General features: G+C 34.8%; 38 non-coding genes across 38 annotated transcripts; all 38 read right to left on the reverse strand.

The window, feature by feature from the left end:
• Window positions 1–924: 924 nt before the first annotated feature.
• Window positions 925–997, reverse strand: TRNAR-CCU (transfer RNA arginine (anticodon CCU)). The gene has a single exon. It is a non-coding gene; the product is annotated as a tRNA-Arg (tRNA).
• Window positions 998–1,126: 129 nt separating this feature from the next.
• Window positions 1,127–1,219, reverse strand: TRNAI-UAU (transfer RNA isoleucine (anticodon UAU)). The gene is given in 2 exon segments: window positions 1,127–1,162; window positions 1,182–1,219. It is a non-coding gene; the product is annotated as a tRNA-Ile (tRNA).
• A 939-nt stretch (window positions 1,220–2,158) lies between these two features.
• TRNAR-CCU (transfer RNA arginine (anticodon CCU)) lies at window positions 2,159–2,231 on the reverse strand. The gene has a single exon. It is a non-coding gene; the product is annotated as a tRNA-Arg (tRNA).
• Window positions 2,232–2,360: 129 nt separating this feature from the next.
• On the reverse strand, window positions 2,361–2,453 carry TRNAI-UAU (transfer RNA isoleucine (anticodon UAU)). The gene is given in 2 exon segments: window positions 2,361–2,396; window positions 2,416–2,453. It is a non-coding gene; the product is annotated as a tRNA-Ile (tRNA).
• A 939-nt stretch (window positions 2,454–3,392) lies between these two features.
• On the reverse strand, window positions 3,393–3,465 carry TRNAR-CCU (transfer RNA arginine (anticodon CCU)). The gene has a single exon. It is a non-coding gene; the product is annotated as a tRNA-Arg (tRNA).
• Window positions 3,466–3,596: 131 nt separating this feature from the next.
• On the reverse strand, window positions 3,597–3,689 carry TRNAI-UAU (transfer RNA isoleucine (anticodon UAU)). Its single transcript is given in 2 exon segments — window positions 3,597–3,632; window positions 3,652–3,689. It is a non-coding gene; the product is annotated as a tRNA-Ile (tRNA).
• A 939-nt stretch (window positions 3,690–4,628) lies between these two features.
• TRNAR-CCU (transfer RNA arginine (anticodon CCU)) lies at window positions 4,629–4,701 on the reverse strand. The gene has a single exon. It is a non-coding gene; the product is annotated as a tRNA-Arg (tRNA).
• A 129-nt stretch (window positions 4,702–4,830) lies between these two features.
• Window positions 4,831–4,923, reverse strand: TRNAI-UAU (transfer RNA isoleucine (anticodon UAU)). The gene is given in 2 exon segments: window positions 4,831–4,866; window positions 4,886–4,923. It is a non-coding gene; the product is annotated as a tRNA-Ile (tRNA).
• Window positions 4,924–5,862: 939 nt separating this feature from the next.
• Window positions 5,863–5,935, reverse strand: TRNAR-CCU (transfer RNA arginine (anticodon CCU)). The gene has a single exon. It is a non-coding gene; the product is annotated as a tRNA-Arg (tRNA).
• Window positions 5,936–6,064: 129 nt separating this feature from the next.
• Window positions 6,065–6,157, reverse strand: TRNAI-UAU (transfer RNA isoleucine (anticodon UAU)). Its single transcript is given in 2 exon segments — window positions 6,065–6,100; window positions 6,120–6,157. It is a non-coding gene; the product is annotated as a tRNA-Ile (tRNA).
• A 1,141-nt stretch (window positions 6,158–7,298) lies between these two features.
• On the reverse strand, window positions 7,299–7,391 carry TRNAI-UAU (transfer RNA isoleucine (anticodon UAU)). Its single transcript is given in 2 exon segments — window positions 7,299–7,334; window positions 7,354–7,391. It is a non-coding gene; the product is annotated as a tRNA-Ile (tRNA).
• A 933-nt stretch (window positions 7,392–8,324) lies between these two features.
• TRNAR-UCU (transfer RNA arginine (anticodon UCU)) lies at window positions 8,325–8,397 on the reverse strand. The gene has a single exon. It is a non-coding gene; the product is annotated as a tRNA-Arg (tRNA).
• A 131-nt stretch (window positions 8,398–8,528) lies between these two features.
• Window positions 8,529–8,621, reverse strand: TRNAI-UAU (transfer RNA isoleucine (anticodon UAU)). Its single transcript is given in 2 exon segments — window positions 8,529–8,564; window positions 8,584–8,621. It is a non-coding gene; the product is annotated as a tRNA-Ile (tRNA).
• A 939-nt stretch (window positions 8,622–9,560) lies between these two features.
• TRNAR-CCU (transfer RNA arginine (anticodon CCU)) lies at window positions 9,561–9,633 on the reverse strand. The gene has a single exon. It is a non-coding gene; the product is annotated as a tRNA-Arg (tRNA).
• A 129-nt stretch (window positions 9,634–9,762) lies between these two features.
• On the reverse strand, window positions 9,763–9,855 carry TRNAI-UAU (transfer RNA isoleucine (anticodon UAU)). The gene is given in 2 exon segments: window positions 9,763–9,798; window positions 9,818–9,855. It is a non-coding gene; the product is annotated as a tRNA-Ile (tRNA).
• A 939-nt stretch (window positions 9,856–10,794) lies between these two features.
• TRNAR-CCU (transfer RNA arginine (anticodon CCU)) lies at window positions 10,795–10,867 on the reverse strand. Its single transcript has one exon. It is a non-coding gene; the product is annotated as a tRNA-Arg (tRNA).
• A 129-nt stretch (window positions 10,868–10,996) lies between these two features.
• On the reverse strand, window positions 10,997–11,089 carry TRNAI-UAU (transfer RNA isoleucine (anticodon UAU)). The gene is given in 2 exon segments: window positions 10,997–11,032; window positions 11,052–11,089. It is a non-coding gene; the product is annotated as a tRNA-Ile (tRNA).
• Window positions 11,090–12,232: 1,143 nt separating this feature from the next.
• On the reverse strand, window positions 12,233–12,325 carry TRNAI-UAU (transfer RNA isoleucine (anticodon UAU)). Its single transcript is given in 2 exon segments — window positions 12,233–12,268; window positions 12,288–12,325. It is a non-coding gene; the product is annotated as a tRNA-Ile (tRNA).
• Window positions 12,326–13,264: 939 nt separating this feature from the next.
• TRNAR-CCU (transfer RNA arginine (anticodon CCU)) lies at window positions 13,265–13,337 on the reverse strand. The gene has a single exon. It is a non-coding gene; the product is annotated as a tRNA-Arg (tRNA).
• Window positions 13,338–13,468: 131 nt separating this feature from the next.
• Window positions 13,469–13,561, reverse strand: TRNAI-UAU (transfer RNA isoleucine (anticodon UAU)). Its single transcript is given in 2 exon segments — window positions 13,469–13,504; window positions 13,524–13,561. It is a non-coding gene; the product is annotated as a tRNA-Ile (tRNA).
• A 1,469-nt stretch (window positions 13,562–15,030) lies between these two features.
• TRNAR-CCU (transfer RNA arginine (anticodon CCU)) lies at window positions 15,031–15,103 on the reverse strand. Its single transcript has one exon. It is a non-coding gene; the product is annotated as a tRNA-Arg (tRNA).
• Window positions 15,104–15,232: 129 nt separating this feature from the next.
• Window positions 15,233–15,325, reverse strand: TRNAI-UAU (transfer RNA isoleucine (anticodon UAU)). The gene is given in 2 exon segments: window positions 15,233–15,268; window positions 15,288–15,325. It is a non-coding gene; the product is annotated as a tRNA-Ile (tRNA).
• Window positions 15,326–16,264: 939 nt separating this feature from the next.
• Window positions 16,265–16,337, reverse strand: TRNAR-CCU (transfer RNA arginine (anticodon CCU)). The gene has a single exon. It is a non-coding gene; the product is annotated as a tRNA-Arg (tRNA).
• Window positions 16,338–16,466: 129 nt separating this feature from the next.
• TRNAI-UAU (transfer RNA isoleucine (anticodon UAU)) lies at window positions 16,467–16,559 on the reverse strand. The gene is given in 2 exon segments: window positions 16,467–16,502; window positions 16,522–16,559. It is a non-coding gene; the product is annotated as a tRNA-Ile (tRNA).
• Window positions 16,560–17,498: 939 nt separating this feature from the next.
• Window positions 17,499–17,571, reverse strand: TRNAR-CCU (transfer RNA arginine (anticodon CCU)). Its single transcript has one exon. It is a non-coding gene; the product is annotated as a tRNA-Arg (tRNA).
• A 131-nt stretch (window positions 17,572–17,702) lies between these two features.
• Window positions 17,703–17,795, reverse strand: TRNAI-UAU (transfer RNA isoleucine (anticodon UAU)). The gene is given in 2 exon segments: window positions 17,703–17,738; window positions 17,758–17,795. It is a non-coding gene; the product is annotated as a tRNA-Ile (tRNA).
• A 939-nt stretch (window positions 17,796–18,734) lies between these two features.
• On the reverse strand, window positions 18,735–18,807 carry TRNAR-CCU (transfer RNA arginine (anticodon CCU)). Its single transcript has one exon. It is a non-coding gene; the product is annotated as a tRNA-Arg (tRNA).
• A 131-nt stretch (window positions 18,808–18,938) lies between these two features.
• TRNAI-UAU (transfer RNA isoleucine (anticodon UAU)) lies at window positions 18,939–19,031 on the reverse strand. The gene is given in 2 exon segments: window positions 18,939–18,974; window positions 18,994–19,031. It is a non-coding gene; the product is annotated as a tRNA-Ile (tRNA).
• A 939-nt stretch (window positions 19,032–19,970) lies between these two features.
• Window positions 19,971–20,043, reverse strand: TRNAR-CCU (transfer RNA arginine (anticodon CCU)). Its single transcript has one exon. It is a non-coding gene; the product is annotated as a tRNA-Arg (tRNA).
• Window positions 20,044–20,174: 131 nt separating this feature from the next.
• Window positions 20,175–20,267, reverse strand: TRNAI-UAU (transfer RNA isoleucine (anticodon UAU)). The gene is given in 2 exon segments: window positions 20,175–20,210; window positions 20,230–20,267. It is a non-coding gene; the product is annotated as a tRNA-Ile (tRNA).
• A 938-nt stretch (window positions 20,268–21,205) lies between these two features.
• On the reverse strand, window positions 21,206–21,278 carry TRNAR-CCU (transfer RNA arginine (anticodon CCU)). Its single transcript has one exon. It is a non-coding gene; the product is annotated as a tRNA-Arg (tRNA).
• A 131-nt stretch (window positions 21,279–21,409) lies between these two features.
• Window positions 21,410–21,502, reverse strand: TRNAI-UAU (transfer RNA isoleucine (anticodon UAU)). The gene is given in 2 exon segments: window positions 21,410–21,445; window positions 21,465–21,502. It is a non-coding gene; the product is annotated as a tRNA-Ile (tRNA).
• Window positions 21,503–22,441: 939 nt separating this feature from the next.
• Window positions 22,442–22,514, reverse strand: TRNAR-CCU (transfer RNA arginine (anticodon CCU)). The gene has a single exon. It is a non-coding gene; the product is annotated as a tRNA-Arg (tRNA).
• A 1,164-nt stretch (window positions 22,515–23,678) lies between these two features.
• TRNAR-CCU (transfer RNA arginine (anticodon CCU)) lies at window positions 23,679–23,751 on the reverse strand. Its single transcript has one exon. It is a non-coding gene; the product is annotated as a tRNA-Arg (tRNA).
• Window positions 23,752–25,347: 1,596 nt separating this feature from the next.
• TRNAR-CCU (transfer RNA arginine (anticodon CCU)) lies at window positions 25,348–25,420 on the reverse strand. The gene has a single exon. It is a non-coding gene; the product is annotated as a tRNA-Arg (tRNA).
• Window positions 25,421–25,549: 129 nt separating this feature from the next.
• Window positions 25,550–25,642, reverse strand: TRNAI-UAU (transfer RNA isoleucine (anticodon UAU)). The gene is given in 2 exon segments: window positions 25,550–25,585; window positions 25,605–25,642. It is a non-coding gene; the product is annotated as a tRNA-Ile (tRNA).
• Window positions 25,643–26,581: 939 nt separating this feature from the next.
• TRNAR-CCU (transfer RNA arginine (anticodon CCU)) lies at window positions 26,582–26,654 on the reverse strand. The gene has a single exon. It is a non-coding gene; the product is annotated as a tRNA-Arg (tRNA).
• Window positions 26,655–26,785: 131 nt separating this feature from the next.
• TRNAI-UAU (transfer RNA isoleucine (anticodon UAU)) lies at window positions 26,786–26,878 on the reverse strand. The gene is given in 2 exon segments: window positions 26,786–26,821; window positions 26,841–26,878. It is a non-coding gene; the product is annotated as a tRNA-Ile (tRNA).
• Between the last annotated feature and the right edge of the window lie 468 nt (window positions 26,879–27,346).

Raw genomic sequence — 27,346 nt, forward strand, 5'->3', positions numbered from 1 at the left:
AAAATTTGGCCTTTCACTGATAAATTTTACCATTAGTTAAAAATGTCAATACACTTATTGTCTCTGTCTCCCCATCTTGATTTAATTTATTTTTGAATTCCACTATTTTACTGCATTCAATACTTCAATAAGGTACTTGATAGAAGTTAAATGCTCAGCAAAAAGAAATGATTTGTATCGCGCATTGGTGTTATTGGCAAGATTTATGTATTCGTAGGTGTAATTTGCTAAGAAAATTCATATCTAGGTTTTACTGTATCATTTTCTCAAAATTGGAAAATAATTCATTTAATTTTTTCTAAAATGATGTTAAGATAGTAGATATAAAATGTGGCATAAGGAAAACTGACACTAATGTGTCTTATAATGCACTATTTTAATATGTAAAGTCTTATATCATTATTGTAGTCTGATTAAAAGAATATGTTGTTTGTTGCAACTCTACCATCTACAATGACAGTAAGATGAGTGGCAGAAGAAATATGATAAAATCAAAAATACCATTCTTCCAACATGCAAGAAAGGACTTCAAGATTCCCATCAGCAATTGCCTTAGATAATGTCATATTTCAGCCACTCTGGTACTTATTTGCAAGACAAACTCTACAGAAATGTTGAGGTAAATGGAGATTTCTTGTAAGAACAAAATCACAAGCATTGAAAAAAGAATCATTTTTTGTGAAGACTAATGAGCAACAAAGGAATATGCATCCAAGATGGGTCTTTAACCCTTGGTCCTCAATTATAGAAAAACCTTTTAAGGACACTAATCCACAATGTTATCATGATAAATGTCATTTTGTAGCTACTGTGGCAACAATTAACAAGCAAAACTCAACAGGACTGTTGTGCAAATCCAGCATCCAGGTGAAGCAAGGCTAAAAGAACCACCCCTAATGCTGAGATGGTTGATATAAATACAAACACCCCAGATGGGACTTGAACCCACAATCCCTGGCTTAGGAGGCCAGTGCCTTATCCATTAGGCCACTGGGGCTTACTGTTTGCTTAACATTTTATGTTCTTGCTTTACTTTTTCATAATATCCTTACATATAAAAAATGTTCCGAGAGCAGAAGATGAATGACTGATGATATCATTAAAAGAAAAAAAAGCTAAATATTCCTGCTCCAGGTGAGGCTTGAACTCACAACCTCGGCATTGCTCAACAGATACTGTCTTATAAGTACCGCGCGCTGACCGATTGCGCCACTGGAGCACACAGTATGCCCTGAAAATTTGGCCTTTCACTGATAAATTTTACCATTAGTTAAAAATGTCAATACACTTATTGTCTCTGTCTCCCCATCTTGATTTAATTTATTTTTGAATTTCACTATTTTACTGCATTCAATACTTCAATAAGGTACTTGATAGAAGTTAAATGCTCAGCAAAAAGAAATGATTTGTATCGCGCATTGGTGTTATTGGCAAGATTTATGTATTCGTAGGTGTAATTTGCTAAGAAAATTCATATCTAGGTTTTACTGTATCATTTTCTCAAAATTGGAAAATAATTCATTTAATTTTTTCTAAAATGATGTTAAGATAGTAGATATAAAATGTGGCATAAGGAAAACTGACACTAATGTGTCTTATAATGCACTATTTTAATATGTAAAGTCTTATATCATTATTGTAGTCTGATTAAAAGAATATGTTGTTTGTTGCAACTCTACCATCTACAATGACAGTAAGATGAGTGGCAGAAGAAATATGATAAAATCAAAAATACCATTCTTCCAACATGCAAGAAAGGACTTCAAGATTCCCATCAGCAATTGCCTTAGATAATGTCATATTTCAGCCACGCTGGTACTTATTTGCAAGACAAACTCTACAGAAATGTTGAGGTAAATGGAGATTTCTTGTAAGAACAAAATCACAAGCATTGAAAAAAGAATCATTTTTTGTGAAGACTAATGAGCAACAAAGGAATATGCATCCAAGATGGGTCTTTAAACCTTGGTCCTCAATTATAGAAAAACATTTTAAGGACACTAATCCACAATGTTATCATGATAAATGTCATTTTGTAGCTACTGTGGCAACAATTAACAAGCAAAACTCAACAGGACTGTTGTGCAAATCCAGCATCCAGGTGAAGCAAGGCTAAAAGAACCACCCCTAATGCTGAGATGGTTGATATAAATACAAACACCCCAGATGGGACTTGAACCCACAATCCCTGGCTTAGGAGGCCAGTGCCTTATCCATTAGGCCACTGGGGCTTACTGTTTGCTTAACATTTTATGTTCTTGCTTTACTTTTTCATAATATCCTTACATATAAAAAATGTTCCGAGAGCAGAAGATGAATGACTGATGATATCATTAAAAGAAAAAAAAGCTAAATATTCCTGCTCCAGGTGAGGCTTGAACTCACAACCTCGGCATTGCTCAACAGATACTGTCTTATAAGTACCGCGCGCTGACCGATTGCGCCACTGGAGCACACAGTATGCCCTGAAAATTTGGCCTTTCACTGATAAATTTTACCATTAGTTAAAAATGTCAATACACTTATTGTCTCTGTCTCCCCATCTTGATTTAATTTATTTTTGAATTTCACTATTTTACTGCATTCAATACTTCAATAAGGTACTTGATAGAAGTTAAATGCTCAGCAAAAAGAAATGATTTGTATCGCGCATTGGTGTTATTGGCTAGATTTATGTATTCGTAGGTGTAATTTGCTAAGAAAATTCATATCTAGGTTTTACTGTATCATTTTCTCAAAATTGGAAAATAATTCATTTAATTTTTTCTAAAATGATGTTAAGATAGTAGATATAAAATGTGGCATAGGGAAAACTGACACTAATTTGTCTTATAATGCACTATTTTAATATGTAAAGTCTTATATCATTATTGTAGTCTGATTAAAAGAATATGTTGTTTGTTGCAACTCTACCATCTACAATGACAGTAAGATGAGTGGCAGAAGAAATATGATAAAATCAAAAATTCCATTCTTCCAACATGCAAGAAAGGACTTCAAGATTCCCATCAGCAATTGCCTTAGATAATGTCATATTTCAGCCACTCTGGTACTTATTTGCAAGACAAACTCTACAGAAATGTTGAGGTAAATGGAGATTTCTTGTAAGAACAAAATCACAAGCATTGAAAAAAGAATCATTTTTTGTGAAGACTAATGAGCAACAAAGGAATATGCATCCAAGATGGGTCTTTAAACCTTGGTCCTCAATTATAGAAAAACCTTTTAAGGACACTAATCCACAATGTTATCATGATAAATGTCATTTTGTAGCTACTGTGGCAACAATTAACAAGCACAACTCAACACGACTGTTGTGCAAATCCAGCATCCAGGTGAAGCAAGGCTAAAAGAACCACCCCTAATGCTGAGATGGTTGATATAAATACAAATACCCCAGATGGGACTTGAACACACAATCCCTGGCTTAGGAGGCCAGTGCCTTATCCATTAGGCCACTGGGGCTTACTGTATGCTTTGCATTTCATGTTCTTGGTTTACTTTTTCATAATATCCTTACATATATAAAAAATGTTCCGACAGCAGAGGATCACTGACTGATGATATCATTAAAAGAAAAAAAAACTAATTATTCCTGCTCCAGGTGAGGCTTGAACTCACAACCTCGGCATTGCTCAACAGATACTGTCTTATAAGTACCGCGCGCTGACCGATTGCGCCACTGGAGCACACAGTATGCCCTGAAAATTTGGCCTTTCACTGATAAATTTTACCATTAGTTAAAAATGTCAATACACTTATTGTCTCTGTCTCCCCATCTTGATTTAATTTATTTTTGAATTCCACTATTTTACTGCATTCAATACTTCAATAAGGTACTTGATAGAAGTTAAATGCTCAGCAAAAAGAAATGATTTGTATCGCGCATTGGTGTTATTGGCAAGATTTATGTATTCGTAGGTGTAATTTGCTAAGAAAATTCATATCTAGGTTTTACTGTATCATTTTCTCAAAATTGGAAAATAATTCATTTAATTTTTTCTAAAATGATGTTAAGATAGTAGATATAAAATGTGGCATAAGGAAAACTGACACTAATGTGTCTTATAATGCACTATTTTAATATGTAAAGTCTTATATCATTATTGTAGTCTGATTAAAAGAATATGTTGTTTGTTGCAACTCTACCATCTACAATGACAGTAAGATGAGTGGCAGAAGAAATATGATAAAATCAAAAATACCATTCTTCCAACATGCAAGAAAGGACTTCAAGATTCCCATCAGCAATTGCCTTAGATAATGTCATATTTCAGCCACTCTGGTACTTATTTGCAAGACAAACTCTACAGAAATGTTGAGGTAAATGGAGATTTCTTGTAAGAACAAAATCACAAGCATTGAAAAAAGAATCATTTTTTGTGAAGACTAATGAGCAACAAAGGAATATGCATCCAAGATGGGTCTTTAACCCTTGGTCCTCAATTATAGAAAAACCTTTTAAGGACACTAATCCACAATGTTATCATGATAAATGTCATTTTGTAGCTACTGTGGCAACAATTAACAAGCAAAACTCAACAGGACTGTTGTGCAAATCCAGCATCCAGGTGAAGCAAGGCTAAAAGAACCACCCCTAATGCTGAGATGGTTGATATAAATACAAACACCCCAGATGGGACTTGAACCCACAATCCCTGGCTTAGGAGGCCAGTGCCTTATCCATTAGGCCACTGGGGCTTACTGTTTGCTTAACATTTTATGTTCTTGCTTTACTTTTTCATAATATCCTTACATATAAAAAATGTTCCGAGAGCAGAAGATGAATGACTGATGATATCATTAAAAGAAAAAAAAGCTAAATATTCCTGCTCCAGGTGAGGCTTGAACTCACAACCTCGGCATTGCTCAACAGATACTGTCTTATAAGTACCGCGCGCTGACCGATTGCGCCACTGGAGCACACAGTATGCCCTGAAAATTTGGCCTTTCACTGATAAATTTTACCATTAGTTAAAAATGTCAATACACTTATTGTCTCTGTCTCCCCATCTTGATTTAATTTATTTTTGAATTTCACTATTTTACTGCATTCAATACTTCAATAAGGTACTTGATAGAAGTTAAATGCTCAGCAAAAAGAAATGATTTGTATCGCGCATTGGTGTTATTGGCAAGATTTATGTATTCGTAGGTGTAATTTGCTAAGAAAATTCATATCTAGGTTTTACTGTATCATTTTCTCAAAATTGGAAAATAATTCATTTAATTTTTTCTAAAATGATGTTAAGATAGTAGATATAAAATGTGGCATAAGGAAAACTGACACTAATGTGTCTTATAATGCACTATTTTAATATGTAAAGTCTTATATCATTATTGTAGTCTGATTAAAAGAATATGTTGTTTGTTGCAACTCTACCATCTACAATGACAGTAAGATGAGTGGCAGAAGAAATATGATAAAATCAAAAATACCATTCTTCCAACATGCAAGAAAGGACTTCAAGATTCCCATCAGCAATTGCCTTAGATAATGTCATATTTCAGCCACTCTGGTACTTATTTGCAAGACAAACTCTACAGAAATGTTGAGGTAAATGGAGATTTCTTGTAAGAACAAAATCACAAGCATTGAAAAAAGAATCATTTTTTGTGAAGACTAATGAGCAACAAAGGAATATGCATCCAAGATGGGTCTTTAAACCTTGGTCCTCAATTATAGAAAAACATTTTAAGGACACTAATCCACAATGTTATCATGATAAATGTCATTTTGTAGCTACTGTGGCAACAATTAACAAGCAAAACTCAACAGGACTGTTGTGCAAATCCAGCATCCAGGTGAAGCAAGGCTAAAAGAACCACCCCTAATGCTGAGATGGTTGATATAAATACAAACACCCCAGATGGGACTTGAACCCACAATCCCTGGCTTAGGAGGCCAGTGCCTTATCCATTAGGCCACTGGGGCTTACTGTCTGCTTTGCGTTTCATGTTCTTGCTTTACTTTTTCATAATATCCTTACATATAAAAAATGTTCCGAGAGCAGATGATCAATGACTGATGATATCATTAAAAGAAAAAAAAGCTAAATATTCCTGCTCCAGGTGAGGCTTGAACTCACAACCTCGGCATTGCTCAACAGATACTGTCTTATAAGTACCGCGCGCTGACCGATTGCGCCACTGGAGCACACAGTATGCCCTGAAAATTTGGCCTTTCACTGATATATTTTACCATCAGTTAAAAATGTCAATACACTTATTGTCTCTGTCTCCCCATCTTGATTTAATTTCTTTTTGAATTCCACTATTTTATTGCATTCAATACTTCAATAAGGTACTTGACAGAAGTTAAATGCTCAGCATAAAGAAATGATTTGTATCGCGCATTGGTGTTATTGGCTAGATTTATGTATTCGTAGGTGTAATTTGCTAAGAAAATTCATATCTAGGTTTTACTGTATCATTTTCTCAAAATTGGAAAATAATTCATTTAATTTTTTCTAAAATGATGTTAAGATAGTAGATATAAAATGTGGCATAAGGAAAACTGACACTAATGTGTCTTATAATGCACTATTTTAATATGTAAAGTCTTATATCATTATTGTAGTCTGATTAAAAGAATATGTTGTTTGTTGCAACTCTACCATCTACAATGACAGTAAGATGAGTGGCAGAAGAAATATGATAAAATCAAAAATACCATTCTTCCAACATGCAAGAAAGGACTTCAAGATTCCCATCAGCAATTGCCTTAGATAATGTCATATTTCAGCCACTCTGCTACTTATTTGCAAGACAAACTCTACAGAAATGTTGAGGTAAATGGAGATTTCTTGTAAGAACAAAATCACAAGCATTGAAAAAATAATCATTTTTTGTGAAGACTAATGAGCAACAAAGGAATATGCATCCAAGATGGGTCTTTAAACCTTGGTCCTCAATTATAGAAAAACCTTTTAAGGACACTAATCCACAATGTTATCATGATAAATGTCATTTTGTAGCTACTGTGGCAACAATTAACAAGCACAACTCAACAGGACTGTTGTGCAAATCCAGCATCCAGGTGAAGCAAGGCTAAAAGAACCACCCCTAATGCTGAGATGGTTGATATAAATAGAAACACCCCAGATGGGACTTGAACCCACAATCCCTGGCATAGGAGGACAGTGCCTTATACATTAGGCCACTGGGGCTTACTGTCTGCTTTGCATTTCATGTTCCTGCTTTACTTTTTCATAATATCCTTACATATAAAAAATGTTCCGAGAGCAGATGATCAATGACTGATGATATCATTAAAAGAAAAAAAAGCTAAATATTCATGCTCCAGGTGAGGTTTGAACTCACAACCTCGGCATTGCTCAACAGATACTGTTTTATAAGTAGCGCGCGCTGACCGATTGTGCCACTGGAGCACACAGTATGCCCTGAAAATTTGGCCTTTCACTGATATATTTTACCATCAGTTAAAAATGTCAATACACTTATTGTCTCTGTCTCCCCATCTTGATTTAATTTCTTTTTGAATTCCACTATTTTACTGCATTCAATACTTCAATAAGGTACTTGATAGAAGTTAAATGCTCAGCATAAAGAAATGATTCGTATCGCGCATTGGTGTTATTGGCTAGATTTATGTATTCGTAGGTGTAATTTGCTAAGAAAATTCATATCTAGGTTTTACTGTATCATTTTCTCAAAATTGGAAAATAATTCATTTAATTTTTTCTAAAATGATGTTAAGATAGTAGATATAAAATGTGGCATAAGGAAAACTGACACTAATGTGTCTTATAATGCACTATTTTAATATGTAAAGTCTTATATCATTATTGTAGTCTGATTAAAAGAATATGTTGTTTGTTGCAACTCTACCCTCTACAATGACAGTAAGATGAGTGGCAGAAGAAATATGATAAAATAAAAAATACCATTCTTCCAACATGCAAGAAAGGACTTCAAGATTCCCATCAGCAATTGCCTTAGATAATGTCATATTTCAGCCACTCTGGTACTTATTTGCAAGACAAACTCTACAGAAATGTTGAGGTAAATGGAGATTTCTTGTAAGAACAAAATCACAAGCATTGAAAAAAGAATCATTTTTTGTGAAGACTAATGAGCAACAAAGGAATATGCATCCAAGATGGGTCTTGAAACCTTGGTCCTCAATTATAGAAAAACCTTTTAAGGACACTAATCCACAATGTTATCATGATAAATGTCATTTTGTAGCTACTGTGGCAACAATTAACAAGCACAACTCAACACGACTGTTGTGCAAATCCAGCATCCAGGTGAAGCAAGGCTAAAAGAACCACCCCTTATGCTGAGATGGTTGATATAAAGACCCCAGATGGGACTTGAACACACAACCCCTGGCTTAGAAGGCCAGTGCCTTATCCATTAGGCCACTGGGGCTTACTGTCTGCTTTGCATTTCATGTTCTTGGTTTACTTTTTCATAATATCCTTACATATATAAAAAATGTTCCGACAGCAGATGATCACTGACTGATGATATCATTAAAAGAAAAAAAAGCTAAATATTCCTGCTCCAGGTGAGGCTTGAACTCACAACCTCGGCATTGCTCAACAGATACTGTCTTATAAGTACCGCGCGCTGACCGATTGCGCCACTGGAGCACACAGTATGCACTGAAAATTTGGCCTTTCACTGATATATTTTACCATCAGTTAAAAATGTCAATACACTTATTGTCTCTGTCTCCCCATCTTGATTTAATTTCTTTTTGAATTCCACTATTTTATTGCATTCAATACTTCAATAAGGTACTTGACAGAAGTTAAATGCTCAGCATAAAGAAATGATTTGTATCGCGCATTGGTGTTATTGGCTAGATTTATGTATTCGTAGGTGTAATTTGCTAAGAAAATTCATATCTAGGTTTTACTGTATCATTTTCTCAAAATTGGAAAATAATTCATTTAATTTTTTCTAAAATGATGTTAAGATAGTAGATATAAAATGTGGCATAAGGAAAACTGACACTAATGTGTCTTATAATGCACTATTTTAATATGTAAAGTCTTATATCATTATTGTAGTCTGATTAAAAGAATATGTTGTTTGTTGCAACTCTACCATCTACAATGACAGTAAGATGAGTGGCAGAAGAAATATGATAAAATCAAAAATACCATTCTTCCAACATGCAAGAAAGGACTTCAAGATTCCCATCAGCAATTGCCTTAGATAATGTCATATTTCAGCCATTCTGGTACTTATTTGCAAGACAAACTCTACAGAAATGTTGAGGTAAATGGAGATTTCTTGTAAGAACAAAATCACAAGCATTGAAAAAAGAATCATTTTTTGTGAAGACTAATGAGCAACAAAGGAATATGCATCCAAGATGGGTCTTTAAACCTTGGTCCTCAATTATAGAAAAACGTTTTAAGGACACTAATCCACAATGTTATCATGATAAATGTCATTTTGTAGCTACTGTGGCAACAATTAACAAGCAAAACTCAACAGGACTGTTGTGCAAATCCAGCATCCAGGTGAAGCAAGGCTAAAAGAACCACCCCTAATGCTGAGATGGTTGATATAAATACAAACACCCCAGATGGGACTTGAACCCACAATCCCTGGCTTAGGAGGCCAGTGCCTTATCCATTAGGCCACTGGGGCTTACTGTTTGCTTAACATTTCATGTTCTTGCTTTACTTTTTCATAATATCCTTACATATAAAAAATGTTCCGAGAGCAGAAGATGAATGACTGATGATATCATTAAAAGAAAAAAAAGCTAAATATTCCTGCTCCAGGTGAGGCTTGAACTCACAACCTCGGCATTGCTCAACAGATACTGTCTTATAAGTACCGCGCGCTGACCGATTGCGCCACTGGAGCACACAGTATGCCCTGAAAATTTGGCCTTTCACTGATATATTTTACCATCAGTTAAAAATGTCAATACACTTATTGTCTCTGTCTCCCCATCTTGATTTAATTTCTTTTTGAATTCCACTATTTTACTGCATTCAATACTTCAATAAGGTACTTGACAGAAGTTAAATGCTCAGCATAAAGAAATGATTTGTATCACGCATTGGTGTTATTGGCTAGATTTATGTATTCGTAGGTGTAATTTGCTAAGAAAATTCATATCTAGGTTTTACTGTATCATTTTCTCAAAATTGGAAAATAATTCATTTAATTTTTTCTAAAATGATGTTAAGATAGTAGATATAAAATGTGGCATAAGGAAAACTGACACTAATGTGTCTTATAATGCACTATTTTAATATGTAAAGTCTTATATCATTATTGTAGTCTGATTAAAAGAATATGTTGTTTGTTGCAACTCTACCATCTACAATGACAGTAAGATGAGTGGCAGAAGAAATATGATAAAATCAAAAATACCATTCTTCCAACATGCAAGAAAGGACTTCAAGATTCCCATCAGCAATTGCCTTAGATAATGTCATATTTCAGCCACTCTGGTACTTATTTGCAAGACAAACTCTACAGAAATGTTGAGGTAAATGGAGATTTCTTGTAAGAACAAAATCACAAGCATTGAAAAAAGAATCATTTTTTGTGAAGACTAATGAGCAACAAAGGAATATGCATCCAAGATGGGTCTTTAAACCTTGGTCCTCAATTATAGAAAAACGTTTTAAGGACACTAATCCACAATGTTATCATGATAAATGTCATTTTGTAGCTACTGTGGCAACAATTAACAAGCAAAACTCAACAGGACTGTTGTGCAAATCCAGCATCCAGGTGAAGCAAGGCTAATAGAACCACCCCTAATGCTGAGATGGTTGATATAAATACAAACACCCCAGATGGGACTTGAACCCACAATCCCTGGCTTAGGAGGCCAGTGCCTTATCCATTAGGCCACTGGGGCTTACTGTTTGCTTAACATTTCATGTTCTTGCTTTACTTTTTCATAATATCCTTACATATAAAAAATGTTCCGAGAGCAGAAGATGAATGACTGATGATATCATTAAAAGAAAAAAAAGCTAAATATTCCTGCTCCAGGTGAGGCTTGAACTCACAACCTCGGCATTGCTCAACAGATACTGTCTTATAAGTACCGCGCGCTGACCGATTGCGCCACTGGAGCACACAGTATGCCCTGAAAATTTGGCCTTTCACTGATATATTTTACCATCAGTTAAAAATGTCAATACACTTATTGTCTCTGTCTCCCCATCTTGATTTAATTTCTTTTTGAATTCCACTATTTTACTGCATTCAATACTTCAATAAGGTACTTGACAGAAGTTAAATGCTCAGCATAAAGAAATGATTTGTATCACGCATTGGTGTTATTGGCTAGATTTATGTATTCGTAGGTGTAATTTGCTAAGAAAATTCATATCTAGGTTTTACTGTATCATTTTCTCAAAATTGGAAAATAATTCATTTAATTTTTTCTAAAATGATGTTAAGATAGTAGATATAAAATGTGGCATAAGGAAAACTGACACTAATGTGTCTTATAATGCACTATTTTAATATGTAAAGTCTTATATCATTATTGTAGTCTGATTAAAAGAATATGTTGTTTGTTGCAACTCTACCCTCTACAATGACAGTAAGATGAGTGGCAGAAGAAATATGATAAAATCAAAAATACCATTCTTCCAACATGCAAGAAAGGACTTCAAGATTCCCATCAGCAATTGCCTTAGATAATGTCATATTTCAGCCACTCTGGTACTTATTTGCAAGACAAACTCTACAGAAATGTTGAGGTAAATGGAGATTTCTTGTAAGAACAAAATCACAAGCATTGAAAAAAGAATCATTTTTTGTGAAGACTAATGAGCAACAAAGGAATATGCATCCAAGATGGGTCTTGAAACCTTGGTCCTCAATTATAGAAAAACCTTTTAAGGACACTAATCCACAATGTTATCATGATAAATGTCATTTTGTAGCTACTGTGGCAACAATTAACAAGCACAACTCAACACGACTGTTGTGCAAATCCAGCATCCAGGTGAAGCAAGGCTAAAAGAACCACCCCTAATGCTGAGATGGTTGATATAAATACAAATACCCCAGATGGGACTTGAACACACAATTCCTGGCTTAGGAGGCCAGTGCCTTATCCATTAGGCCACTGGGGCTTACTGTCTGCTTTGCATTTCATGTTCTTGGTTTACTTTTTCATAATATCCTTACATATATAAAAAATGTTCCGACAGCAGATGATCACTGACTGATGATATCATTAAAAGAAAAAAAAGCTAAATATTCCTGCTCCAGGTGAGGTTTGAACTCACAACCTCGGCATTGCTCAACAGATACAGTCTTATAAGTACCGCGCGCTGACCGATTGCGCCACTGGAGCACACAGTATGCCCTGAAAATTTGGCCTTTCACTGATAAATTTTACCATTAGTTAAAAATGTCAATACACTTATTGTCTCTGTCTCCCCATCTTGATTTAATTTATTTTTGAATTCCACTATTTTACTGCATTCAATACTTCAATAAGGTACTTGATAGAAGTTAAATGCTCAGCAAAAAGAAATGATTTGTATCGCGCATTGGTGTTATTGGCAAGATTTATGTATTCGTAGGTGTAATTTGCTAAGAAAATTCATATCTAGGTTTTACTGTATCATTTTCTCAAAATTGGAAAATAATTCATTTAATTTTTTCTAAAATTATGTTAAGATAGTAGATATAAAATGTGGCATAGGGAAAACTGAAACTAATGTGTCTTATAATGCACTATTTTAATATGTAAAGTCTTATATCATTATTGTAGTCTGATTAAAAGAATATGTTGTTTGTTGCAACTCTACCATCTACAATGACAGTAAGATGAGTGGCAGAAGAAATATGATAAAATCAAAAATACCATTCTTCCAACATGCAAGAAAGGACTTCAAGATTCCCATCAGCAATTGCCTTAGATAATGTCATATTTCAGCCACTCTGGTACTTATTTGCAAGACAAACTCTACAGAAATGTTGAGGTAAATGGAGATTTCTTGTAAGAACAAAATCACAAGCATTGAAAAAAGAATCATTTTTTGTGAAGACTAATGAGCAACAAAGGAATATGCATCCAAGATGGGTCTTGAAACCTTGGTCCTCAATTATAGAAAAACCTTTTAAGGACACTAATCCACAATGTTATCATGATAAATGTCATTTTGTAGCTACTGTGGCAACAATTAACAAGCACAACTCAACACGACTGTTGTGCAAATCCAGCATCCAGGTGAAGCAAGGCTAAAAGAACCACCCCTAATGCTGAGATGGTTGATATAAATACAAATACCCCAGATGGGACTTGAACACACAATCCCTGGCTTAGGAGGCCAGTGCCTTATCCATTAGGCCACTGGGGCTTACTGTCTGCTTTGCATTTCTTGTTCTTGGTTTACTTTTTCATAATATCCTTACATATATAAAAAATGTTCCGACAGCAGATGATCACTGACTGATGATATCATTAAAAGAAAAAAAAGCTAAATATTCCTGCTCCAGGTGAGGCTTGAACTCACAACCTCGGCATTGCTCAACAGATACTGTCTTATAAGTACCGCGCGCTGACCGATTGCGCCACTGGAGCACACAGTATTCCCTGAAAATTTGGCCTTTCACTGATAAATTTTACCATTAGTTAAAAATGTCAATACACTTATTGTCTCTGTCTCCCCATCTTGATTTAATTTATTTTTGAATTCCACTATTTTACTGCATTCAATACTTCAATAAGGTACTTGATAGAAGTTAAATGCTCAGCAAAAAGAAATGATTTGTATCGCGCATTGGTGTTATTGGCAAGATTTATGTATTCGTAGGTGTAATTTGCTAAGAAAATTCGGTACTTGTGAGTTATCCGGACGCCCGATTTCAAAATCGGGTCGGATCGGGCACATCGCATCGCATCGCATGCGACCATCGGATGCGATGCGATGCGATGACCCGATTTTTCCATAGGAATCAATGTTAAAATGGACTGAGTCCATTTTAACATGGAATTCAATGGGAAAAAGGGGTCCTTTTCATACCCCTACTATCCAAGTGGGCATGGAGTTGGATATAAACCTGTGGCGATCGTAGCGAGCCACCGAGCCCGAAGCGTGGCGAGCGTAGCGAGCCCCGCGAGGGGACACGGAATACCGTCCCCTCGCGGGGCTCGCTTCGCTCGCCACGCTTCGGGCTCGGTGGCTCGCTACGCTCGCCACAGGTTTATATCCAACTCCATGCCCACTTGGATAGTAGGGGTATGAAAAGGACCCCTTTTTCCATAGGAATCATTTTAACATTGATCGCATCTGATTGTATGCCTTAACTTAAGGCATAAAATCAAAAAATCGGGCGTCCAGATAACTCACAAGTACCGAAAATTCATATCTAGGTTTTACTGTATCATTTTCTCAAAATTGGAAAATAATTCATTTAATTTTTTCTAAAATTATGTTAAGATAGTAGATATAAAATGTGGCATAGGGAAAACTGTAACTAATGTGTCTTATAATGCACTATTTTAATATGTAAAGTCTTATATCATTATTGTAGTCTGATTAAAAGAATATGTTGTTTGTTGCAACTCTACCATCTACAATGACAGTAAGATGAGTGGCAGAAGAAATATGATAAAATCAAAAATACCATTCCTCCAACATGCAAGAAAGGACTTCAAGATTCCCATCAGCAATTGCCTTAGATAATGTCATATTTCAGCCACTCTGGTACTTATTTGCAAGACAAACTCTACAGAAATGTTGAGGTAAATGGAGATTTCTTGTAAGAACAAAATCACAAGCATTGAAAAAAGAATCATTTTTTGTGAAGACTAATGAGCAACAAAGGAATATGCATCCAAGATGGGTCTTTAAACCTTGGTCCTCAATTATAGAAAAACCTTTTAAGGACACTAATCCACAATGTTATCATGATAAATGTCATTTTGTAGCTACTGTGGCAACAATTAACAAGCACAACTCAACAGGACTGTTGTGCAAATCCAGCATCCAGGTGAAGCAAGGCTAAAAGAACCACCCCTAATGCTGAGATAGTTGATATAAATACAAACACCCCAGATGGGACTTGAACCCACAATCCCTGGCTTAGGAGGCCAGTGCCTTATCCATTAGGCCACTGGGGCTTACTGTCTGCTTTGCGTTTCATGTTCTTGCTTTACTTTTTCATAATATCCTTACATATAAAAAATGTTCCGAGAGCAGATGATCAATGACTGATGATATCATTAAAAGAAAAAAAAGCTAAATATTCCTGCTCCAGGTGAGGCTTGAACTCACAACCTCGGCATTGCTTAACAGATACTGTCTTATAAGTACCGCGCGCTGACCAATTGCGCCACTGGAGCACACAGTATGCCCTGAAAATTTGGCCTTTCACTGATATATTTTACCATCAGTTAAAAATGTCAATACACTTATTGTCTCTGTCTCCCCATCTTGATTTAATTTCTTTTTGAATTCCACTATTTTATTGCATTCAATACTTCAATAAGGTACTTGACAGAAGTTAAATGCTCAGCATAAAGAAATGATTTGTATCGCGCATTGGTGTTATTGGCTAGATTTATGTATTCGTAGGTGTAATTTGCTAAGAAAATTCATATCTAGGTTTTACTGTATCATTTTCTCAAAATTGGAAAATAATTCATTTAATTTTTTCTAAAATGATGTTAAGATAGTAGATATAAAATGTGGCATAAGGAAAACTGACACTAATGTGTCTTATAATGCACTATTTTAATATGTAAAGTCTTATATCATTATTGTAGTCTGATTAAAAGAATATGTTGTTTGTTGCAACTCTACCATCTACAATGACAGTAAGATGAGTGGCAGAAGAAATATGATAAAATCAAAAATACCATTCTTCCAACATGCAAGAAAGGACTTCAAGATTCCCATCAGCAATTGCCTTAGATAATGTCATATTTCAGCCACTCTGCTACTTATTTGCAAGACAAACTCTACAGAAATGTTGAGGTAAATGGAGATTTCTTGTAAGAACAAAATCACAAGCATTGAAAAAATAATCATTTTTTGTGAAGACTAATGAGCAACAAAGGAATATGCATCCAAGATGGGTCTTTAAACCTTGGTCCTCAATTATAGAAAAACCTTTTAAGGACACTAATCCACAATGTTATCATGATAAATGTCATTTTGTAGCTACTGTGGCAACAATTAACAAGCACAACTCAACAGGACTGTTGTGCAAATCCAGCATCCAGGTGAAGCAAGGCTAAAAGAACCACCCCTAATGCTGAGATGGTTGATATAAATACAAACACCCCAGATGGGACTTGAACCCACAATCCCTGGCTTAGGAGGCCAGTGCCTTATCCATTAGGCCACTGGGGCTTACTGTTTGCTTAACATTTCATGTTCTTGCTTTACTTTTTCATAATATCCTTACATATAAAAAATGTTCCGAGAGCAGAAGATGAATGACTGATGATATCATTAAAAGAAAAAAAAGCTAAATATTCCTGCTCCAGGTGAGGCTTGAACTCACAACCTCGGCATTGCTCAACAGATACTGTCTTATAAGTACCGCGCGCTGACCGATTGCGCCACTGGAGCACACAGTATGCCCTGAAAATTTGGCCTTTCACTGATATATTTTACCATCAGTTAAAAATGTCAATACACTTATTGTCTCTGTCTCCCCATCTTGATTTAATTTCTTTTTGAATTCCACTATTTTACTGCATTCAATACTTCAATAAGGTACTTGACAGAAGTTAAATGCTCAGCATAAAGAAATGATTTGTATCACGCATTGGTGTTATTGGCTAGATTTATGTATTCGTAGGTGTAATTTGCTAAGAAAATTCATATCTAGGTTTTACTGTATCATTTTCTCAAAATTGGAAAATAATTCATTTAATTTTTTCTAAAATGATGTTAAGATAGTAGATATAAAATGTGGCATAAGGAAAACTGACACTAATGTGTCTTATAATGCACTATTTTAATATGTAAAGTCTTATATCATTATTGTAGTCTGATTAAAAGAATATGTTGTTTGTTGCAACTCTACCATCTACAATGACAGTAAGATGAGTGGCAGAAGAAATATGATAAAATCAAAAATACCATTCTTCCAACATGCAAGAAAGGACTTCAAGATTCCCATCAGCAATTGCCTTAGATAATGTCATATTTCAGCCACTATGGTACTTATTTGCAAGACAAACTCTACAGAAATGTTGAGGTAAATGGAGATTTCTTGTAAGAACAAAATCACAAGCATTGAAAAAATAATCATTTTTTGTGAAGACTAATGAGCAACAAAGGAATATGCATCCAAGATGGGTCTTTAAACCTTGGTCCTCAATTATAGAAAAACCTTTTAAGGACACTAATCCACAATGTTATCATGATAAATGTCATTTTGTAGCTACTGTGGCAACAATTAACAAGCACAACTCAACAGGACTGTTGTGCAAATCCAGCATCCAGGTGAAGCAAGGCTAAAAGAACCACCCCTAATGCTGAGATGGTTGATATAAATACAAATACCCCAGATGGGACTTGAACACACAATCCCTGGCTTAGGAGGCCAGTGCCTTATCCATTAGGCCACTGGGGCTTACTGTCTGCTTTGCATTTCATGTTCTTGGTTTACTTTTTCATAATATCCTTACATATATAAAAAATGTTCCGACAGCAGATGATCACTGACTGATGATATCATTAAAAGAAAAAAAAGCTAAATATTCCTGCTCCAGGTGAGGCTTGAACTCACAACCTCGGCATTGCTCAACAGATACTGTCTTATAAGTACCGCGCGCTGACCGATTGCGCCACTGGAGCACACAGTATGCCCTGAAAATTTGGCCTTTCACTGATATATTTTACCATCAGTTAAAAATGTCAATACACTTATTGTCTCTGTCTCCCCATCTTGATTTAATTTCTTTTTGAATTCCACTATTTTACTGCATTCAATACTTCAATAAGGTACTTGACAGAAGTTAAATGCTCAGCATAAAGAAATGATTTGTATCACGCATTGGTGTTATTGGCTAGATTTATGTATTCGTAGGTGTAATTTGCTAAGAAAATTCATATCTAGGTTTTACTGTATCATTTTCTCAAAATTGGAAAATAATTCATTTAATTTTTTCTAAAATGATGTTAAGATAGTAGATATAAAATGTGGCATAAGGAAAACTGACACTAATGTGTCTTATAATGCACTATTTTAATATGTAAAGTCTTATATCATTATTGTAGTCTGATTAAAAGAATATGTTGTTTGTTGCAACTCTACCATCTACAATGACAGTAAGATGAGTGGCAGAAGAAATATGATAAAATCAAAAATACCATTCTTCCAACATGCAAGAAAGGACTTCAAGATTCCCATCAGCAATTGCCTTAGATAATGTCATATTTCAGCCACTATGGTACTTATTTGCAAGACAAACTCTACAGAAATGTTGAGGTAAATGGAGATTTCTTGTAAGAACAAAATCACAAGCATTGAAAAAAGAATCATTTTTTGTGAAGACTAATGAGCAACAAAGGAATATGCATCCAAGATGGGTCTTTAAACCTTGGTCCTCAATTATAGAAAAACCTTTTAAGGACACTAATCCACAATGTTATCATGATAAATGTCATTTTGTAGCTACTGTGGCAACAATTAACAAGCACAACTCAACACGACTGTTGTGCAAATCCAGCATCCAGGTGAAGCAAGGCTAAAAGAACCACCCCTAATGCTGAGATGGTTGATATAAATACAAATACCCCAGATGGGACTTGAACACACAATCCCTGGCTTAGGAGGCCAGTGCCTTATCCATTAGGCCACTGGGGCTTACTGTCTGCTTTGCATTTCATGTTCTTGGTTTACTTTTTCATAATATCCTTACATATATAAAAAATGTTCCGACAGCAGATGATCACTGACTGATGATATCATTAAAAGAAAAAAAAGCTAAATATTCCTGCTCCAGGTGAGGCTTGAACTCACAACCTCGGCATTGCTCAACAGATACTGTCTTATAAGTACCGCGCGCTGACCGATTGCGCCACTGGAGCACACAGTATGCCCTGAAAATTTGGCCTTTCACTGATATATTTTACCATCAGTTAAAAATGTCAATACACTTATTGTCTCTGTCTCCCCATCTTGATTTAATTTCTTTTTGAATTCCACTATTTTACTGCATTCAATACTTCAATAAGGTACTTGACAGAAGTTAAATGCTCAGCATAAAGAAATGATTTGTATCACGCATTGGTGTTATTGGCTAGATTTATGTATTCGTAGGTGTAATTTGCTAAGAAAATTCATATCTAGGTTTTACTGTATCATTTTCTCAAAATTGGAAAATAATTCATTTAATTTTTTCTAAAATGATGTTAAGATAGTAGATATAAAATGTGGCATAAGGAAAACTGACACTAATGTGTCTTATAATGCACTATTTTAATATGTAAAGTCTTATATCATTATTGTTGTCTGATTAAAAGAATATGTTGTTTGTTGCAACTCTACCATCTACAATGACAGTAAGATGAGTGGCAGAAGAAATATGATAAAATCAAAAATACCATTCTTCCAACATGCAAGAAAGGACTTCAAGATTCCCATCAGCAATTGCCTTAGATAATGTCATATTTCAGCCACTATGGTACTTATTTGCAAGACAAACTCTACAGAAATGTTGAGGTAAATGGAGATTTCTTGTAAGAACAAAATCACAAGCATTGAAAAAAGAATCATTTTTTGTGAAGACTAATGAGCAACAAAGGAATATGCATCCAAGATGGGTCTTTAAACCTTGGTCCTCAATTATAGAAAAACCTTTTAAGGACACTAATCCACAATGTTATCATGATAAATGTCATTTTGTAGCTACTGTGGCAACAATTAACAAGCACAACTCAACACGACTGTTGTGCAAATCCAGCATCCAGGTGAAGCAAGGCTAAAAGAACCACCCCTAATGCTGAGATGGTTGATATAAATACAAATACCCCAGATGGGACTTGAACACACAATCCCTGGCTTAGGAGGCCAGTGCCTTATCCATTAGGCCACTGGGGCTTACTGTCTGCTTTGCATTTCATGTTCTTGGTTTACTTTTTCATAATATCCTTACATATATAAAAAATGTTCCGACAGCAGATGATCACTGACTGATGATATCATTAAAAGAAAAAAAAGCTAAATATTCCTGCTCCAGGTGAGGCTTGAACTCACAACCTCGGCATTGCTCAACAGATACTGTCTTATAAGTACCGCGCGCTGACCGATTGCGCCACTGGAGCACACAGTATGCCCTGAAAATTTGGCCTTTCACTGATAAAATTTACCATTAGTTAAAAATGTCAATACACTTATTGTCTCTGTCTCCCCATCTTGATTTAATTTATTTTTGAATTCCACTATTTTACTGCATTCAATACTTCAATAAGGTACTTGATAGAAGTTAAATGCTCAGCAAAAAGAAATGATTTGTATCGCGCATTGGTGTTATTGGCAAGATTTATGTATTCGTAGGTGTAATTTGCTAAGAAAATTCATATCTAGGTTTTACTGTATCATTTTCTCAAAATTGGAAAATAATTCATTTAATTTTTTCTAAAATTATGTTAAGATAGTAGATATAAAATGTGGCATAGGGAAAACTGAAACTAATGTGTCTTATAATGCACTATTTTAATATGTAAAGTCTTATATCATTATTGTAGTCTGATTAAAAGAATATGTTGTTTGTTCCAACTCTACCATCTACAATGACAGTAAGATGAGTGGCAGAAGAAATATGATAAAATCAAAAATACCATTCTTCCAACATGCAAGAAAGGACTTCAAGATTCCCATCAGCAATTGCCTTAGATAATGTCATATTTCAGCCACTCTGGTACTTATTTGCAAGACAAACTCTACAGAAATGTTGAGGTAAATGGAGATTTCTTGTAAGAACAAAATCACAAGCATTGAAAAAATAATCATTTTTGTGAAGACTAATGAGCAACAAAGGAATATGCATCCAAGATGGGTCTTTAAACCTTGGTCCTCAATTATAGAAAAACCTTTTAAGGACACTAATCCACAATGTTATCATGATAAATGTCATTTTGTAGCTACTGTGGCAACAATTAACAAGCACAACTCAACACGACTGTTGTGCAAATCCAGCATCCAGGTGAAGCAAGGCTAAAAGAACCACCCCTAATGCTGAGATGGTTGATATAAATACAAATACCCCAGATGGGACTTGAACACACAATCCCTGGCTTAGGAGGCCAGTGCCTTATCCATTAGGCCACTGGGGCTTACTGTATGCTTTGCATTTCATGTTCTTGGTTTACTTTTTCATAATATCCTTACATATATAAAAAATGTTCCGACAGCAGATGATCACTGACTGATGATATCATTAAAAGAAAAAAAAGCTAAATATTCCTGCTCCAGGTGAGGCTTGAACTCACAACCTCGGCATTGCTCAACAGATACTGTCTTATAAGTACCGCGCGCTGACCGATTGCGCCACTGGAGCACACAGTATGCCCTGAAAATTTGGCCTTTCACTGATAAATTTTACCATTAGTTAAAAATGTCAATACACTTATTGTCTCTGTCTCCCCATCTTGATTTAATTTATTTTTGAATTCCACTATTTTACTGCATTCAATACTTCAATAAGGTACTTGATAGAAGTTAAATGCTCAGCAAAAAGAAATGATTTGTATCGCGCATTGGTGTTATTGGCAAGATTTATGTATTCGTAGGTGTAATTTGCTAAGAAAATTCATATCTAGGTTTTACTGTATCATTTTCTCAAAATTGGAAAATAATTCATTTAATTTTTTCTAAAATGATGTTAAGATAGTAGATATAAAATGTGGCATAAGGAAAACTGACACTAATGTGTCTTATAATGCACTATTTTAATATGTAAAGTCTTATATCATTATTGTAGTCTGATTAAAAGAATATGTTGTTTGTTGCAACTCTACCATCTACAATGACAGTAAGATGAGTGGCAGAAGAAATATGATAAAATCAAAAATACCATTCTTCCAACATGCAAGAAAGGACTTCAAGATTCCCATCAGCAATTGCCTTAGATAATGTCATATTTCAGCCACTCTGGTACTTATTTGCAAGACAAACTCTACAGAAATGTTGAGGTAAATGGAGATTTATTGTAAGAACAAAATCACAAGCATTGAAAAAAGAATCATTTTTTGTGAAGACTAATGAGCAACAAAGGAATATGCATCCAAGATGGGTCTTTAAACCTTGGTCCTCAATTATAGAAAAACGTTTTAAGGACACTAATCCACAATGTTATCATGATAAATGTCATTTTGTAGCTACTGTGGCAACAATTAACAAGCAAAACTCAACAGGACTGTTGTGCAAATCCAGCATCCAGGTGAAGCAAGGCTAAAAGAACCACCCCTAATGCTGAGATGGTTGATATAAATACAAACACCCCAGATGGGACTTGAACCTACAATCCCTGGCTTAGGAGGCCAGTGCCTTATCCATTAGGCCACTGGGGCTTACTGACTGCTTTGCATTTCATGTTCTTGGTTTACTTTTTCATAATATCCTTACATATATAAAAAATGTTCTGACAGCAGATGATCAATGACTGATGATATCATTAAAAGAAAAAAAAGCTAAATGTTCCTGCTCCAGGTGAGGCTTGAACTCACAACCTCGGCATTGCTCAACAGATACTGTCTTAAAAGTACCGCGCGCTGATCGATTGCGCCACTGGAGCACACAGTATGCCCTGAAAATTTGGCCTTTCACTGATAAATGTTACCATTAGTTAAAAATGTCAATACACTTATTGTCTCTGTCTCCCCATCTTGATTTAATTTATTTTTGAATTCCACTATTTTACTGCATTCAATACTTCAATAAGGTACTTGATAGAAGTTAAATGCTCAGCAAAAAGAAATGATTTGTATCACGCATTGGTGTTATTGGATAGACTTATGTATTCGTAGGTGTAATTTGCTAAGAAAATTCATATCTAGGTTTTACTGTATCATTTTCTCAAAATTGGAAAATAATTCATTTAATTTTTTTCTAAAATGATGTTAAGATAGTAGATATAAAATGTGGCATAAGGAAAACTGACACTAATGTGTCTTATAATGCACTATTTTAATATGTAAAGTCTTATATCATTATTGTAGTCTGATTAAAAGAATATGTTGTTTGTTGCAACTCTACCATCTACAATGACAGTAAGATGAGTGGCAGAAGAAATATGATAATATCAAAAATACCATTCTTCCAACATGCAAGAAAGGACTTCAAGATTCCCATCAGCAATTGCCTTAGATAATGTCATATTTCAGCCACTCTGGTACTTATTTGCAAGACAAACTCTACAGAAATGTTGAGGTAAATGGAGATTTCTTGTAAGAACAAAATCACAAGCATTGAAAAAAGAATCATTTTTTGTGAAGACTAATGAGCAACAAAGGAATATGCATCCAAGATGGGTCTTTAAACCTTGGTCCTCAATTATAGAAAAACCTTTTAAGGACACTAATCCACAATGTTATCATGATAAATGTCATTTTGTAGCTACTGTGGCAACAATTAAAAAGCTCAACTCAACAGGACTGTTGTGCAAATCCAGCATCCAGGTGAAGCAAGGCTAAAAGAACCACCCCTAATGCTGAGATGGTTGATATAAATACAAACACCCCAGATGGGACTTGAACCCACAATCCCTGGCTTAGGAGGCCAGTGCCTTATCCATTAGGCCACTGGGGCTTACTGTCTGCTTTGCATTTCATGTTCTTGCTTTACTTTTTCATAATATCCTTACATATAAAAAATGTTCCGAGAGCAGATGATCAATGACTGATGATATCATTAAAAGAAAAAAAAGCTAAATATTCCTGCTCCGTGTGAGGCTTGAACTCACAACCTCGGCATTGCTCAACAGATACTGTCTTATAAGTACTGCGCGCTGACCGATTGCGCCACTGGAGCACACAGGATACCTTGAAAATTTGGCCTTTCACTGATATATTTTACCATCAGTTAAAAATGTAAATACACTTATTGTCTCTGTCTCCCCATCTTGATTTAATTTCATTTTGAATTCCACTATTTTACTGCATTCAATACTTCAATAAGATATTTGATAGAAGTTAAATGCTCAGCATAAAGAAATGATTTGTATCACGCATTGGTGTTATTGGCTAGATTTATGTATTCGTAGGTGTAATTTGCTAAGAAAATTCATATCTAGGTTTTACTGTATCATTTTCTCAAAATTGGAAAATAATACATTTAATTTTTTCTAAAATGATGTTAAGATGGTAGATATAGAATGTGGCATAAGGAAAACTGACACTAATGTGTCTTATAATGCACTATTTTAATATGTAAAGTCTTATATCATTATTGTAGTCTGATTAAAAGAATATGTTGTTTGTTGCAACTCTACCATCTACAATGACAGTAAGATGAAAGGCCAAATGTCAATACACTTATTGTCTCTGTCTCCCCATCTTGATTTAATTTATTTTTGAAATCCACTATTTTACTGCATTCAATACTTCAATAAGGTACTTGATAGAAGTTAAATGCTCAGCAAAAAGAAATGATTTGTATCGCGCATTAATGTTATTGGCTAGATTTATGTATTCATAGGTGTAATTTGCTAAGAAAATTCATATCTATGTTTTACTGTATTATTTTCTCAAAATTGGAAAATAATTAATTTAATTTTTTCTAAAATGATGTTAAGATAGTAGATATAGAATGTGGCATAAGGAAAACTGACACTAATGTGTCTTATAATGCACTATTTTAATATGTAAAGTCTTATATCATTATTGTAGTCTGATTAAAAGAATATGTTGTTTGTTGCAACTCTACCATCTACAATGACAGTAAGATGAGTGGCAGAAGAAATATGATAAAATCAAAAATACCATTCTTCCAACATGCAAGAAAGGACTTCAAGATTCCCATCAGCAATTGCCTTAGATAATGTCATATTTCAGCCACTCTGGTACTTATTTGCAAGACAAACTCTACAGAAATGTTGAGGTAAATGGAGATTTCTTGTAAGAACAAAATCACAAGCATTGAAAAAAGAATCATTTTTTTGTGAAGACTAATGAGCAACAAAGGAATATGCATCCAAGATGGGTCTTTAAACCTTGGTCCTCAATTATAGAAAAACGTTTTAAGGACACTAATCCACAATGTTATCATGATAAATGTCATTTTGTAGCTACTGTGGCAACAATTAACAAGCAAAACTCAACAGGACTGTTGTGCAAATCCAGCATCCAGGTGAAGCAAGGCTAAAAGAACCACCCCTAATGCTGAGATGGTTGATATAAATACAAACACCCCAGATGGGACTTGAACCCACAATCCCTGGCTTAGGAGGCCAGTGCCTTATCCATTAGGCCACTGGGGCTTACTGTTTGCTTAACATTTCATGTTCTTGCTTTACTTTTTCATAATATCCTTACATATAAAAAATGTTCCGAGAGCAGAAGATGAATGACTGATGATATCATTAAAAGAAAAAAAAGCTAAATATTCCTGCTCCAGGTGAGGCTTGAACTCACAACCTCGGCATTGCTCAACAGATACTGTCTTATAAGTACCGCGCGCTGACCGATTGCGCCACTGGAGCACACAGTATGCCCTGAAAATTTGGCCTTTCACTGATATATTTTACCATCAGTTAAAAATGTCAATACACTTATTGTCTCTGTCTCCCCATCTTGATTTAATTTCTTTTTGAATTCCACTATTTTACTGCATTCAATACTTCAATAAGGTACTTGACAGAAGTTAAATGCTCAGCATAAAGAAATGATTTGTATCACGCATTGGTGTTATTGGCTAGATTTATGTATTCGTAGGTGTAATTTGCTAAGAAAATTCATATCTAGGTTTTACTGTATCATTTTCTCAAAATTGGAAAATAATTCATTTAATTTTTTCTAAAATGATGTTAAGATAGTAGATATAAAATGTGGCATAAGGAAAACTGACACTAATGTGTCTTATAATGCACTATTTTAATATGTAAAGTCTTATATCATTATTGTAGTCTGATTAAAAGAATATGTTGTTTGTTGCAACTCTACCCTCTACAATGACAGTAAGATGAGTGGCAGAAGAAATATGATAAAATCAAAAATACCATTCTTCCAACATGCAAGAAAGGACTTCAAGATTCCCATCAGCAATTGCCTTAGATAATGTCATATTTCAGCCACTCTGGTACTTATTTGCAAGACAAACTCTACAGAAATGTTGAGGTAAATGGAGATTTCTTGTAAGAACAAAATCACAAGCATTGAAAAAAGAATCATTTTTTGTGAAGACTAATGAGCAACAAAGGAATATGCATCCAAGATGGGTCTTGAAACCTTGGTCCTCAATTATAGAAAAACCTTTTAAGGACACTCATCCACAATGTTATCATGATAAATGTCATTTTGTAGCTACTGTGGCAACAATTAACAAGCACAACTCAACACGACTGTTGTGCAAATCCAGCATCCAGGTGAAGCAAGGCTAAAAGAACCACCCCTAATGCTGAGATGGTTGATATAAATACAAATACCCCAGATGGGACTTGAACACACAATCCCTGGCTTAGGAGGCCAGTGCCTTATCCATTAGGCCACTGGGGCTTACTGTCTGCTTTGCATTTCATGTTCTTGGTTTACTTTTTCATAATATCCTTACATATATAAAAAATGTTCCGACAGCAGATGATCACTGACTGATGATATCATTAAAAGAAAAAAAAGCTAAATATTCCTGCTCCAGGTGAGGTTTGAACTCACAACCTCGGCATTGCTCAACAGATACTGTCTTATAAGTACCGCGCGCTGACCGATTGCGCCACTGGAGCACACAGTATGCCCTGAAAATTTGGCCTTTCACTGATAAATTTTACCATTAGTTAAAAATGTCAATACACTTATTGTCTCTGTCTCCCCATCTTGATTTAATTTATTTTTGAATTCCACTATTTTACTGCATTCAATACTTCAATAAGGTACTTGATAGAAGTTAAATGCTCAGCAAAAAGAAATGATTTGTATCGCGCATTGGTGTTATTGGCAAGATTTATGTATTCGTAGGTGTAATTTGCTAAGAAAATTCATATCTAGGTTTTACTGTATCATTTTCTCAAAATTGGAAAATAATTCATTTAATTTTTTCTAAAATTATGTTAAGATAGTAGATATAAAATGTGGCATAGGGAAAACTGAAACTAATGTGTCTTATAATGCACTATTTTAATATGTAAAGTCTTATATCATTATTGTAGTCTGATTAAAAGAATATGTTGTTTGTTGCAACTCTACCATCTACA

Source organism: Crinia signifera, chromosome 5 (assembly GCF_055691185.1).
Source record: "Crinia signifera chromosome 5, ASM5569118v1, whole genome shotgun sequence".
Taxonomy (NCBI): domain Eukaryota; kingdom Metazoa; phylum Chordata; class Amphibia; order Anura; family Myobatrachidae; genus Crinia; species Crinia signifera.